The sequence below is a fragment of the Wolffia australiana genome, chromosome 4 (genome assembly GCF_029677425.1).
Source record: "Wolffia australiana isolate 7733 chromosome 4, ASM2967742v1".
In the NCBI taxonomy this organism is placed as follows: Eukaryota; Viridiplantae; Streptophyta; class Magnoliopsida; order Alismatales; family Araceae; genus Wolffia; species Wolffia australiana.
In genome coordinates this window covers 6,567,963-6,584,726 of record NC_135838.1, presented here as the reverse complement: position 1 = coordinate 6,584,726, position 16,764 = coordinate 6,567,963, and positions in this window count along the sequence as shown.

Here is a 16,764-nt window from a genome sequence, read left to right as displayed (position 1 = left end):
AATTCCAGTAGAGAAGGAAATTAAGTTCTTCTAATAAGGTTTGGGGGATGGATGACGGATGACTGTTTAGGACGAACGGAACGGGACTCGGTGGGCCTTCCGTTCAGTCATCCGTCTTGTTGCTCGTCATTGGGTTGGATGGAACGGATGACGGAATCTACAACGAGATGATTGTAAATGGAGTACTCGGGCTAATTTTGATGTAGGGTAGGTTGTGCAGTCCGGACTGATTTTTTCGGTCGATGTGCAATTTTTTCGATCACACAAAAGAGATCGATGTGCGGTCCAAATTTGTGCGATGAAATCAGACCGTACATTTGAATGTAAAGGGATGGCGCACAATAATAATGAAAAAAATGAGGGTCAACTAGTCGACTGAGAGTGAAGAGGGAATCCGAACTTCAGTCTTCAGCCGGAGGCCCGGAGCAACGGTCAGAAACTCAGAATGAGAGTGAGAGAGTGGAGACCCGACGGAGGAAGAGAGTGAGAGAGAGTGGAGACCCGACGGAGACTGACCGAGTGAATGCCAGACCGATGGAGACTGACGAAGCGAGTCATAGTATTCAGTCCGAGACCCGAATGCAGGAGTGTCTGACGGTCGCCGCAGCCCGCAGACCCTTATTCAAAACTTAAGAAAAAGACGGGCCAAAATTGCACATTCGCACCGCACACGACTGTGGCCGATGTGCGGTTTGATATAACTCTGTCCGATGTGCGGTCAGAAACATCGAACCTGACCAAACATCGGCCTAAAATCGCACCGGTCACACCAACAGACCAACCCTACTTTGAAGATTGTACCGGGCGCAATGTAACGAGATCTGGTAAGGGATTTCATTATATTTCTGTTAGGAGGAAGGGATTAACATGTCTGGATGAGAATGAGGTGTGGCGCTGACATAGACGAATGATGATGTAATCACGACAATGGTGTCATCATCAACGGGCATCAATGTTGAGGTCGCCCGTCTGTACAGTCCCTAAAATTCATCATTGTTCGTGTCTATGTGGACATCTGTCGTAGCAGAAAAAGGAACGCCCACAACTCCCAAAGTTTCCCTTTCCTCATTCGTCATCGTCGGTCGTGACTCATAACTCATGATCCAGTGTTGGCAGAGTTAGCAAAGAAAATCTCAAGTTGCAATCCTCTGTCGTCAGTTCCTCACTAAAAAAAGCCAATTGCAGCTTACCAAACAACCTAACCCGCCGCCACACACCTAAAAGCTCGTTGACTAATGATGACAACGACCTTATCATTGTCTATCCACGATATTCCACTGTCATATTTTCATCGTTGACAAAGATGGCATACTTCATTGACATCACGGGATTCATATTATTCTTCTAAAAAGATAGTATAGAAAAAGTACACGAAGATGATTCAGTGGTCAACATGGGATCATCCACCCTCGGTATAACTCAAAGAAGAAGATGCATTAAATTACTAGCTAATGTAGGAAGATATTGGAGAAGATGTATCCAATGATGTTGTTACACATCAGTGCTAAATGTAATCTTAGATTAAAGTCACATGGTTAGCCATGCCCCAAGTTATTTGGGAGTCTTTGATGGATGAAGTACACGAAGATGATTATACATAGATGGTTGCTGATGTAGTAATGCTTCGATGTGAGAGATCATTGAGTATTATCTATCTTCTAGAGCACCAGATGTAGCATTGCAACCCATGGGCTGGAACTTAACCTATCGATTGGGCTAAAATTAGTCCTGATAAATTAGTTTATAATTGATTAGTAATATTTTCTATATAATGGGCTATTAAAGTAGTTTATTAGATTGATACTTGGCCAAAAGGTGTTAATTTTATGTCATTGTGATTTTAATTTGTTTAAATCAGATATTGAATATCTGTTAATATCACTTGGAGGTATCTAGTGATAAGTAAGGTCATTTCCACTAGGACTGCTACTTAGAGATAGATTTATGTTTTTGTATTTAAAAATAGAGAGAATAAGATGATACTATGATGGTAGGGATAATAAGAGGTGATAGTGTTTATAGAATAAACGAGAGAGTAATAATAAAGATGATAGTGTTATGAGAATAATTTTAGAGTAATTGGGTAAAGGTATGGATAAAGATGATATCATAAAAAAGGACAAAAACTGGAGTAAGGGTAGAAGGGAACTAATAGAAATAATAGTATGTAAAGAGGAACTGTTTATGATTTTTAAGATAGGGAAAGATGGTAAGAGTGGAGAGAAGAATTAATTATAGGAATATAAGAAATACACAAAATTAGATAATGGTAGAAAAGTTATTTTTATTTGTTAATAAGATAGAGGAGACATTAAATATAGAGGAATGGGTTTAATAATGAGGAATAATAAGAAGGGATTAAGACTTATTTACATGTATCAATAGATGATAAAGGGGGATAGATTGGATAATATGATAGTGAATATAAATGTATTTGTGGACTTAATTTATTATTTATTGTATTATTTAATATACAATCAGTCAGAAAATAAGGGGAAAGTGGCGCATAAAAGAAAAGAATCTTGCTTAGGGTACTTGATATCACCATCCAATAAGTCTGGTTGGGATCATAACGCACATCTTAAAAGTGGGTTTCGACCCCGGCTTTGGGTTGAATTCGCTCAAAGCTCGATCATTATTGGTGTCTTTTATTCTCTATGGCCACATCCCAACAGGCCCAAATTCTATATCTTTATCTTCATCTGTCCAACCTACTCTAGGACTAAGAAAACACATCGGTTAATCTCATATTACAAAACAAAAGAATCATGGTCGCTTTAAATACTCAATCGGATGTCTTTTGAATTAATAAAATGAACCTCTCATGTGAGATTGGGCTCCATGGCCGATGCATTGGATTCTTTGGGAGATCCTATTGGGCCCTTCTGATGGATATTATGTGGCCATCAAGCCAATCACACTACCATGTTTATTTAAGTCCATTGAATAAAATTATTTACATTCATTATTATTCCATGTGATGTTTATAATGAAGTCCATGAATACGTGCAATGTCTTAGTAAATTATGATGAGATCATAATACAATGATCACTAGTCTTTAAACATGAATTCTAAATATTCATATTCAATGGATAGTCGAGACGGACATCGAATTATTCGGACAAAATAACACTAGTTGATCCTACTTATTTCATAAGTATAGCTGATCCTGTGGCTATTAGTGTGGCGACACTAAGGACAGATAGTGGGCGCTCTTTGGAGAAAGAGTTCACTAAATTGATCCGTATGAATCCCTGAATGGTATGATACGTAAACGTCAATCAGGTTGATTCAAGTCACGGTTGTATAAGTGATCCACTGACCTGAGACACCAAGGACATCTCGTGAGTGGACGACTACATTTTGACTATGACTTACGAGCCTCTAATCACGGGATTCAAATAAGTTATAGATCAGATGTAGTAAGAAGCTTAAGGAGATGATTGAGCGATCAAGATGGGATCATCCGCCCTCGGTATAAGAGGAGATCGACTCGAGGAAGACGATGCAGAAAAATCCCTGGCCAGGGTAGTGAGGATATTGGAGAAGGCGTTCTCCAATGATCCCTGTTATGCATCAGTACTAATCGAATGATGGATTAGGGTTTTACGATAAACCATACTCTAAGTCATTTGAGGGTCTTGCGCGGATGATGCATTATACATATACGGTAGCCGATGACGGTAAATGTTCCATGAGAGAGTTCGAGACTACTCAGTATCTTCTAGAGCACGAGGTGTAGCTTGGCACCCCATGTGCTGGAAACTTAACCTATCGATTGGGTGAAATCAATCCTTATTTAATTAATCTATATGTTGATACAGTTAATTAATAAGGTTGGTCAATAAATGTCATTGGGCCATTAAAGTTATTAACTAGAACGATACATGGGCCAAGAGGGTCACACGTACAAGGTCATAAGGGCATTGGTGGATATATTTTACTTTGGGGGTTTTTTGAGAAAAACCTTGAGTGAATTATAAAGAGGGAAAGGGGTCTCATTTTGGAGTACCCATGCAAGCCCCATTTGAGAGCCTCCCCCCTCTCCACTCTCTTCTCCACTCATCCAAGGAAGAATGTCTTCATGGTGAGGAGATCTTCTAGATTTCCAAGAAGAGTTGAAGAAGAAGACGTGGAGATCCAAGCGCCGAGTGATCGCGTGGACACTTCTAGAGGCTGGACGCGTGAACGGCTTTAGACTGATCTCTGAGCGGCAAAGTCAAGGGTGGAACAAGTTCCCCAAAAGGTACTACAAATGTTTTGTTTTATAGATCAATTGAGAATCGATCAACCACGCTTTCGCATCCATGGAACATGTTTTTCCATGGACAAACCAAAGCATAGAACCCAACACCTTCTTGTGCCCTGCCACCTTGGTGTTGTGCCTGCTAGAGCATCCACACTCCCTAGCCACTACGGCATAAGTTGCAACCATGACTAGCTTGAGTGTTGATGTGCTCGCTAGCCATTGGCTGCCAAGAAGTCGCCTCCCCCCTTTTACTCTTGCTTCTTTCTTCTCACGGTGATGTGGATGGTAAAGTCATACTGTAGAAAATGTTAAATGTATACAATGAACCAATCAATGCATGAAATGTACTTATAAACTAAAAAGAAATTAATATGAACTATAATTTTCCACAAAAACTCTTAAAATTTGTATGATTGCATGTATAATAGTTGATCTGCCATTTCTTCATCCTTTCCATGAGTATTTGTACCATATTAGCTGATAAAGCGCATTTTAGTAGGATAACATCACTATATTTACATGTTTATTTGCATTAAATTGATTATATATGTGTGTCATCAAACCTAAAATGATTTAATTTAATTTTAGAATGATATTTTGAATTTTATGAATTTTTAAGTATTTTTAATGACTTCTGTGAGTCAAATTCTTAAAGAACATAATTTTTTGAGTTGGAATATAATTTTTCCTGATTTTTTTGTCATTGTATTCGAAGAGATATCACTTTTTAAATTCAAACAATATATTTATAACATTTTTATGAATTAATATTTGTTTCTTTGGAATTCTTTAATGTCTTTTTGACTTTTTCGAAATCGTAGGAGAGATAAAATCAGAAGGCTGAGAGTGATAAAAATTTAAATTTTGAATATGTGACAATATCTGACGATCCAAAAGGAGTTTCGAGCTGAAATTTTGCATGGAACTTCCTTTTTTCCTGCCCCTTTCCATCCATATGCTTGGATCTACAAATAGAGCCTCTGATTTATGCAAAAACTATCTTTGAACTCACTTCCTCATAGAGAAGCTGATTGAAAGAGAGGGAGGGTTTTGAAGTTCCATAAAGGTTTTCCTGGTGTTGATTGATTGGAGAAGATCAACAGAGAAGTGGAGATGATGATTTGCATCAGAACTTGATCCCAGCAGAACATGGGGATCTAATGCTAGTCTCTTGCCTTACATTCACATCTCTTTAGTTAGATCTACAAACGTATTTTGCTCATCATCTCATTCTCATTCCCATCTTCCATCATCTCACCCTAACACATCTATCTCTGATCTCAATCTCATCACCTTCATCTCATATAAAAACCCTAAATCATCTAGTCGATCATCATCTTCTCCATCTCACTACCACCTATCCATTCTTACATCACATCCATTGGTTAAATAATTATCATTTCTTCTTCCACCATTCTATTTCACCATCATCCATCCACATCCATTCACCCATCTCATCGCCTTATCTGCTTATTCATCTTCTACTTTTATCATCACTTCATGCCTTCATCTTTCGTATTATATCATTACCATTTTATCTGTCCACTTCCTCCTGCCTATTCCTCATATTATTATTCATATCATCCTTATCAAATAGTTATTATCACCCTCTAACCGCCTCGTATTCATCACATTACAATCCTCTATTTCATATGTATCTCCTTTCATCCCTTTTGAATCATCATTCAAAGAGTATTTACACCCTAATATTCATTCCCTTTGGAGACAACCCTTGCTCATAACTAACTAGTCAAATTAATTTTTGAGTAAATTTCTATAAATATTTATTGATTAACTCAAATACCAACAAAAAATTAACACCCTAAATTTGAGTTCATCATTAGCCCCTTTTGCTTCACCCTATTTCCGAATCATCCCTTCTACAACAGTATCCCATCCTATCATATCATCCTTCCTTACCACATCACCTTCCATGACATATTATTTTTTAAGTGTCCCATTCCTTTTCCATATCACCTTCCTTGATACATCATAAGTCCATCCTACCTACCTAGCCAAATTATTATTCCCTAGCTCTTGAAAATTCAATCATAAATCACTCCTATAATGTCACCCTTCCCCTCTTCATCTTCCATGTGCCAAATCATTCTCCTACCACCGCATGCCACATCAGTGTGCCTTGCCACAGTACCTACCAACCCCCCCCCCCATCTCAGTAAAAAAATACTAGCAAATTTTTAGGTAGATAGATTCAAACCTATATTTGTCCCTCCAATGCAAAAGCACCTTTGCTATTTGAACCAATAACCTATTTGAGTCATACAGCCTTGAGCATTTAATTTATCCCTCAACATACCTGCATATGCACCTCTAGTGCGCTTGTTAGTACACCTGCCAACATGCCCTCCTAAAACTTGATAAAACTGAAATTAGGGTTAATATAATATTTTAATTTTTTAATTAATAGAAAGACATAATAACTCACTTACAAATAATGAAGTGATTAAGGGTCAAATTCAAGAGAGTATGTATTAAAAACTGAATTTTCTATAAAATATATTTTTAGATTTTTAGTTTATGATTAATTAATTTCAGTGAAAAAAACTATTTTATAGATCATTGAAAAATATTAATTTTATTTTTAAATAAGATATTTGACCTTCTGGGAATGATTGAGAATTTTCTAAGAGCGAAGAAACTTTTATAATATATTATGTTCCAGTTCTGATTGCTTTGGGTCGAATCAGTTTTCTTTGGTTTGGTGACTTAGTCGACTTAACTTGGGAACCATAAACTTAACCTGAATTTGAAATCTGTGAATGACAATTGGAGGAGATGGCTCACTGCGAACATCAAAATTGGTTTGCAGCATGAGGTGTACAAAAAATGTTGTACCTTTTGCTGGATGGGAGTTTTTGGACAGGGTATTGAAAAATGATGGATCCATGCTATCCACCTGAACAATAACCTCACAAAAATAAATGAATAATCTGAGTGAAAAGGTGCAAGACCATGCAAATCTATGTAGAGGGGGTCCCTTTATGAACTTTGGCGCTTCTCATCCAGATCTCCTCCTCCAAGATTCATACCACTTAAACCTTCACTTTAGATATATCAAAAATGGATTCCAATTAGATTATAAAGAGGTTTTTCACTCTGATAATTGAAATTGGGAAAATTTGAAGGGTGAAACAATTGGGGGTGTGTGTGTGTGTGGTGGAGTTTAAATAAAATATTCAAAGACCTAGTTCATATATAAATCCCAGGACTTGGGAGTGGTCGTCATAGCTTCATATCCATATTTTCAGCCTCTTTGGAAATGTCAGTTGCATCATGGAATTATACATCAAAAAACCTGCCCGTTTATGTCTGAATAAAAAACATTGCAAACATTAGCAACATCACCTTATTAGTATGACTTACAGTCTTCTTATCGCGATGAAAGTTGTCATTCATCTTTGGTTTGATGCCCAAGTGACTACTACCTACCTCATGATCTACCTACCATCTTACCATCTTCCCCATTTATTTATTTTTCCTCTGCCTTTATTCCTCATTATATTCCACCTATTTTCCAAACTTTCACCCTGTTCTCCTAAATTCATGGTTTTTGGTTAACTGATAATAAAAAATAACATGATATGTTTAGTAGAAATTTCAAGTATTTTACATGTTTACTTTCATAAATGATCATAAATTCATGTTATTTATTCTTAAAATAAATATTAATTTTATAATGAATTCTTAATTTTGCTGTTTTTTGGTATTTTATAGAAATTTCTGATATTAAATTCATAAATTGAATAATTTTATAAGTCAGAATATATAAATATTTAAATGTAATTTATTTTCTTTAATATGTTCAATAACGCGTTGAAAACACAAAAATTGATTAAAGGAAAAATATGATATTCATGCGCCAAAATTCATTTTTATTATTATTTTCATTTACATGCGATATTCAGTGAAACATTTTAAAACATGGAATTGGATGCAAATGATCGGCACTTTATGCAAAAATCAAGGGCATATATCAAAATTTTGAATAGATCATATACTTGGATCTGGATTTTGACACATGATCTTCATAAAATTTGAGGATTCTGCGACACACTCGAGACATTTGATGCAGAGGTGCAAAAATTACCAAATACGAGTGCAAAAACCTCAAATTGCGATATCTAAGGATCTAGAAGGAGTTTTGGGCTCAAATTTTAAGGGTAATTCATTATTTTCCTCTCTTACCCATCATGTCTCTGATCTATAAATAGACCCTCCCTATCTTTATCAAGAAGGAATCCTTGATTGTTTCCATAATTACTATTAGTGGAGTGGGCTGCTCTTTTAAAATCATGTTAGGGTCATTTTTTTTAGTTTGATGAGAAAAGGATTGAAGGAGAGATCTCATCAAGACTCCAGGAGGAGAAAGCACCACTCAGCATGTTGGGCACATGAAAATGAGGTTAGTGTAATATTGATCTTTTAAAATATCATTTCTTGATCCTTTTTCCTTAGTTTATTCTCATGAAGAATAGCTTAGTTTTTCGCCATCTCACACAATGACTCTGCCATTCACTGGCATGTATCCGCCGCTATCTCTCTTGCCACCAGTCACAATATACATGCATCACTTGTCTATCTACCACTCTCTTGCACAAATACGCTGCCATCTCTGTCATAATTCATGAAGATCAAATCACTTTTCTCCACTCACAAAATGGCACACCCTCACCATGACTCCTGTGTCATCCAGGACTATATGAACTGCTAGTTAACGTGATTTAATTAGAATCAGTTATTATTTCTTGCTAAAAATCTTGGTAAAATCCTTAACCTTATTCTCTAAAATCAGGATAAATTAGGCTAAATAGTATTAAAATTTTATCATCATTTTAGATTCATTTTGAATTTTTTTCACTAGTTTTATTTTATTAATTTATATTGAATTTTAAATTATTATAACCTAAAAATAGAGATAAAACTTAAAATTTTCTTATAAAATACTAGTATCCTATGGATTATACCCTTATTATCTTCATGCTTATAAGGAAAACTAAAAGTATTTTGTTATAAGTCAAATGCCTTAAATGACATAATTAATCCAAATTTCTGGAGTAATCTAAAAAAAAAAGGTATACCGTTCTGTCAAATATTCCATCTATCTTCCCAATAAACTATTTCTACATCATATTTATCAGTGGAATTTTCCTTGATACTTCATTATTTACTATGATTCATGTACCATAAGTTGCCTCCACCTCCCCACCCTCTAGCTTTTCATAAGTATCAATTTCTACACCACCTTCTCTACATATTATCCTCCTTGATGACGGTAATTCGCAGCTTCCATTGTCATCAGTAGCAGTAGTGTCATCCTCTGACACATGCCCCTCTATCTCCTCTTCAACATTTGAAGACTTTTATTATTACCTCACATAAAGGTATGCACTATTGTACTCCTTACCTTATCTCCAACGGTGTTGCTTACGACCATGTAGGCCCCACATTTTGTGCCTTTGCCATGTATGTACCTCTGAGTCAGTGCCTTGATGTGCCTTGAAGCCTTATAGATATTTGGGTTGAGGTATGCAAGTATATGGATTTATTAGAATGTGGTGCTGATAATTTCAATTTTAGGGTTTTAACTCATCATTAATAATTGAGATTATGCAATAAATATATACCAGTACTTACCAATGAATATTTAGTTAGTGGTGACTACGGATCATCTCCACAGTGAACGATGATTAGGGATTCAATTAAGAATAGATCAACATGAGAATTCACTAGGCGAGATGGTGATATAGAGTAAAAAGTTATAAATAGCTATCATCCAAAATTACACTTAGCAAAGAAAAGAGGAAATGAACATAGAAGTACAAGAACTGATACGTGAATGAGGTATAGAATGTGATGGATGCGATAGTGATCGAGTGCCTGAACAATGTGATGTTAGAGAGAGACGAGATTATGGGGATGCAATTAGGTGATATGATTGTGAAAAGGTGACAGTAAACCCTAATTAAGCTAACAACAATGTCGAGAAATAGCAACATAAGCTGAAGACGCTTACCTTAGATCCTTACGTTACTCCAGAATTATGGCGATTTTCTAAGTGCCGGTAAGCTCCCCCTCTTCTCCAATACTTCATCCCACACACGCAAGACAACAAGAACACACTTGATGGATTTCAAAACTCATTATCTTTATATCAGCCCACACAAGTAGGAAGCAAGTTAAAGATGAATTTCATAGTGATCCAAGCTCTATTTATAGATCAGAGGGTATGTATGGAAAGAGGAGAAGGAGATGAAGCAGTGCTGAAAATTTCAGCTCAATCCGACATGTAGATTATCAGATATGGGAGTTTTAATTTGGACCAATCCTAGCCCTTGATTTCTTTCTCTCTCCTTGTCAGCGTCGTTGACGCTTCCTCTTTTTTCATTTCCATTGAAATATCAAGTCGTTAAAATTCTGAATCTTTTTGTCTTACGCGCTCGTGTTGAAGACACTTTTTCGTCTCCAGGGGTCGCTATTTCCATTGAAATGTCAAGATGCTTCCTCTTTTTTTGGAGTCACCATGTGTACCTACCAGAAAAAAAGACAAAAGAGAATAATACATATATTATTTAAATATATATTGACTTTAACATTCTTGCAACTAACGTGACATCCATCAGCGCCCCCCATGTCAGAAACTTGCCCCTTTGTGCCTAATAAAAAATCAACATGTGTGCACCATGTGTACACGCCTGTCCCACATATACACATCACCATGTCATGTTACCATGTCGGCCCAGCTGTCATTGTTGACTATTCCTACGAGAGAGAGAGAGAGAGAGAGGAAAAAGTTTTTTTTTTGTCTTTTCCTTGGTCCATGTAAGAATTTATTGTAAAAAATGACTTCTTTCTAATTGGCCCACATGGCCCTATCCAAAAAAAGGTAAAAAAAGAATGTCATCAGTATTAAATGCCATTATGGCATCGCTAATCGCAATACCATAAAAGCTTCATTGAATGATTGGTTGACGTCAATCATTAATTGGGCTTAATGATTGGTTGTCACAAATCATTATACTCAATCCTGATTCATCGCTGTTCGACGAATTGAACAGCGACACGTCGCGTCGAAAAAAAAAAATATATATATATATATATATATTAAAAAATTCCTATTTAATAAAATAAAATGCAAATAAAAGTATTTTTTGACTTAGAAAATCCATATCTATACAAATTTAATGTCGGGAAATTCCACAAAAAATCATATTATGACTAAAAAATTATATTCTTTCCGAATTTGATGCCAGAAAAATTCCCAAAAATACATAAAATTCATAAATTTCATAATATGATTCTAAAAATAGATTTAAACATTTAAAATTTGATAACATGCATATATAATTAATTTAATGCAAATAATCATGTAAATATGGTCCAGTTAAGGTACTCAAAATGCATGCTATCTGGTACTTAGGAGCTTATGTCTCATTGGACATTATTAGACCCCGAAAGTTGATAACACATGAATTATTGGGTTATTTCTATGTAATTTATATTTTTATGTATTAAAATAATTATTAGTGTGCTATCAAGCTTAAAAAGGTGAAATCTATTTTTAAAGTGAGGTTCTGATTTTTTTGTGGATTAATTGGTATTTTAAAGGATTTTTTGGCATCCTATTCGTAAATAAATTAATTATGTGATCTGTACTATATATTTTATGATTTTTTGGAAGTGTATTCATTGAAATTAATTTCTATGTCAAAATGTATATTTATTCTATTTTTATGAATTAGGATTTATTTTACAAGGATTAATTAATATATTTTTGCCCTACCACATGTTAGCATTCAAGTCAATTGAGTGGTGTCCAATCAAGAGTTTTGGCAATGATTATCACAACTATTCATTGTGAAAAATTGACTTAGTGGCTAATCATTGAGTAAAATTTATTATTTTTTATTCATAGGGACGAAGTGGACCAATTGGAAAAAGAATGGATTTAAATTATAGTAAACACAATGTGAAGATCAAGAGGAGAACTAATAAAATATAATTATTTAAACCTTAAAAATTCAAAATTTCTAGCTGTACATGTGGTGTGCATTTGTAACACCACAATTCGTTAAAGGCTAGACTGATGCTGGCTTGCATAAACATGTCACCACATCACACCATCATTGGGCATCTATTGTATCTTCTAATGTGAATGACGTGTCAACACATCATTTATTTAATAAAATAAAAAACAGAAAGTTTGTTGACATAGCACACAGTAACACACTGCCACATCACGTAACGATTAATTAATGATATTCTCAAAAAATTTCCGGTGCAATTCATGTTGAGCTCTCATGGCAGCTGATAATATCAATTTAGATCAATAAAATATGCATTTATACTTCTTTTTGACTATTATTTTTAGATTTGAACTTGAAAAATGCATCATTTATGGATAAAATGAGAAATTTATGATTTATTTTCCTAAGCTGTATTTTAATGTATTTTATTGATTTTTGAGACTAGCCCGACTTGACTCCTCAGAGTCGAAGTAGATTTCTCAAACCTTCTTGGAGTTTTATATTAAATACACAACCTAGGTAAGTAAAATGGTGAATTTGGAATGCAAATGGTAGGAAAGGGGAAACCCAGGCCATCGTCTAGATAATAATAAGAGTCCCAATACACAAAAAGGCCACTCTAGAGCCCATTAAAACCTCTTCAAGAACCAAGTCAATTAGAGGCAAAAACTGCGGAACTAACCGACAATTTGAATTTGAAAGGCCTATTTTCAAATCAGGGAAGGATGTAACATGAATACAGTCAGGAAATCAATTAAACCTACCCCTCAAAACCCTTAGAATTAAATCCAAAACCTAGGATAGTTACAACATTTCTATTTAGTCTCTTCTCCCCTCTCTTTGTATCTCATCTTGGATTTCTGCTCCCAACTTGTTGTTGGGAGCCTAGGGAAATCATATTTCTTTGATCCATTATTGTTCTACAAGAGTGTGGGAGAGAGATTTCAAGGGTGATCAATATTCTTTGAGAAAGAGCAACACTTGGCCCTTGGGAGAAGTGACATCAAGGTTTGTGGAATCTCCTGATTGTTTAATTTGGATTTCATCACCTTTTTCTCAAAGTAAACATTCCAGAAGAGAGCCTAGACTTCAAGCTTTCAATGCATCGAAAAAAACTCAAAAATTCTTCTTGTAACAAACGTTACAACATTTTTCATCCACTACTCATTTCTGCCCAATTCTGCTGCCTGACGGCACACCACCGCCTGCAAATTTTGCCATGAAAAAAGGCAACTTACGGTTCTATTTATCCTTAAAATTTATGTATTCCCCTAAAAAATAGAATTTTTTTTAAAATCATAATAAAGTATAAGAAACAACATAAATATTTATTTTATTTATTTAAAATAGTTTTGACTTGTTTTCCTTCATTTCATTTATTTGCTCTTTAGAATATAGTTTAAAATCTAGAAAAAATATAAAATCATCTAAATAATTTTATTTTAAAATATATTCAAATTTTAATTTACTCCTTGTGGATTCAAACCTTACCCTATTCTAGGTAAGGAAATTTTTATAACTATTGTTGCATAAATCAGAGCCTGAAGATGACTAATTGAATCCAAATTATGATTTATCAGAAACCAATGGCAGAAGACAAGGTGATTGTGTCAATCATTAAAATAGGATTATTTTTTATTTTTAACCACCAACTGAAAAATGAGGAAGTGATAGTCCCACTGATGAGGAGAGAGAAAAATGGACGTCTAAGATTTGTACAACTTGAGAGCTTGCTAAATAACAACCGAGAAGACCAATTGAGATCAAATTTGAGATTAGATGCATCCTCCTCTAATCAGTACACTCTGATCTATAAATTGAGTCGTGGATCGTTGTATGAATTATCCTTAAATCATCCTCATATTTTTGGATTTTGAGCTTTTATTTTAACGTGGTGATTATACAACAATAGTGCCTTGATTGAGGAAAATGGCTTCACCGTCATTATTTTCCACATATTTAAATGTTTTAATCAATAATGTTATTTTAAGGTATGCATTGTTGTTAGGCCCCTAACTAGGCGGCATTCCTTGCCCAGAGGCCTGCGTGCTTATTGGGAGGGCGTGTCCGTGTATTTTGGCTCACGACATTAAAGGACTGAGTCATTATGGGTAGCGATGCCCAAATACCTGATCTTTCAGGCCATTGCCCCTGTACGTGGTGATACACTGCAGACGGTGCACATGCCCGTCCACGCCCAAGGCGGGACAGATCAGGTACGGTCCACGCGTGCTGGGTGTGCAAGCTGATCGGTGTGTGTGCGCGCGTGCCAACACCAAGCGCCACGCGCGGGCACCAATGCTACGCGCCAGCGCCGAGCACTGCGCGCGGGAGCGGGAAGTGCTGCGCGCGGGAGCGGGAAGTGCTGCGCGCGGGTGCGGGATGCGCAGGCTGGGCGGCTTGCCGCGGTTGCAGCGCGCGGAGTTGTGCGGGGTGCCGCGCAGCGGCCGCGCGGGCAGCGCGCGCATTGCGTGTGCAGGGCGCGGGGCCGGGAGACATCCCGCTAGGAGACTAAGGCACGTGGTGCACAGAGAGAGCCGAGACGGCACAGCGGGCGCGTAGCGCTCCTGTAGGTAGTGCTGGGTGTGTTGCGCCCAACTCGGGGGCGTTGAATGCAGCGGCGTCGCGCAGACTGCGCGCGAGGGTGTAGACACGGGTGCTAGTGGCGTCTGCGATCGTCAAGGCAGGGGTGGCGTGTGTGATCGCCACGCTCGCGGGCGCGCAACGCCTGGCCCGGCGCACTTGTGTAGCAGCAGAGCGGGTATGCGTGCGAGGAGCGGCGGCCTTGAGGCAGTGTGGCAACATTACCTCGGTGCAAAGTGCCTCATCTCGTTCCTTGTATCACCCCTCGTCTTCCCCCATGTAATGATCCCAACGATGATGTATTGTTCCACGATATAAATGCAATGACCCTATTCCCTGACGGGGCTGCATCCCCACCATCTTCTCTAACCCCTTCTATGCGATCTTAAGCATCTACAAAGCTTCCGCTGCAAGAGATCAAGGCTGCTCAGTGTTTTGCCCTGAACATTGAGGCTGGCACACGCCAAATTCAAGCAAGAGACCTAGCTCGGGATTTGACCGTGTGACAATTATCCTTAGGTGGCTTTAAGTCATTCCCGACATCATCAGTCCTAGTCATCTTGCATCAGGACTGCTACACATGGAGGAAAAAAATTATTTTCATATTTTTCCAAATCTTGGAAATGAAACAAATGATGATAGAATTGAAAACACATTTTTAGGAATTTTATTGAGTTACATAATTCTTAGGATTTACTTTGGATCCGGATGGAAGAAAATTACTAAAATGATATGTATATTTTTCCCCATTTAATTTAATACCAAAAATGAGAAATATGTAATTTAAGATTTATATATATGTGTGTGTGGAATTAATTTGAAATAAAATTACTAGAAATCATAAATACTGTTTTAGAGATTTTGTATAATTTATTTAAATTTTAAAATGAATAGAAATGAATACTATTATTTAAAAGGTTTTTTTTCTATATTTAACATTTTTAAATGCAGAAAATACCCTATATTATTTCTTCATCAGCCAATTACAATAGTAATGGAAACAAGTGACTTATGCACTATCACTAACATCTTGGTCAGCTGGCCCAATACAGCCTGTTTAGACCAATATAGCAGGCTCACAGGTGAACCCCGCATGGGCCAGAGGGCATGGGACTGATCCCTCATTGTTCTATTACCTATACATCAAGGAGGAAGCCTAGTTTTTAAGAGGAATATTTCTGATTTTTTGGACACATAAACTGGAGATGTATAGGGAAGTATAGATAGAAAAAGTAAAGGATTGTAGAGAGATAAAGTGATCAAAACAAAGATATAGAGAGACAAGCAAAAAATAATGAAAGTGATGATGGAGATGGAATTTAAAACTGCAGCTGGTTGAATTTTGTTTTGAAATTTTATGAGAATAAATAGAGATACATAATAAGCTTTATATAGATAAATAAGGGATTCTATTGAGAAAAAGAGATCAAAATGAATAGATAGACATAGAAAGTGAAGAAATAGTTGGAGATGACAGTAGTGGAAGCTGAAGCTGAAAATGGTTGTATTTTGATTAAACTTTCAGGTAATTTCAAGCAAATAGCAGGGATGTGGTTGCAATGCTTAGAAGTGCAGTCACAGCATACAACAGTGTAGTATCTATGGTGGGGCATCAGTAGCAGAGCTAGAAGCTACTTATTGCATCTTCTTAATGCCTGAATAAATACACAAATATATATACTTTTTATTCTATACTTACCTATTCTTTTTACATCCGTTAGCCTTAATCTCTCTATATTATTCTTATTTTCTAGACCTAAGTTCTATTTATCTCCAAAATGATAGTCCTTGTGTGGACCTCACTCTCTACTATACAACTTTAGTGAGATTAAATATATTGTATTTAATCAGAATGAAATCAAATAAAGTAATTAAATAAATATTCT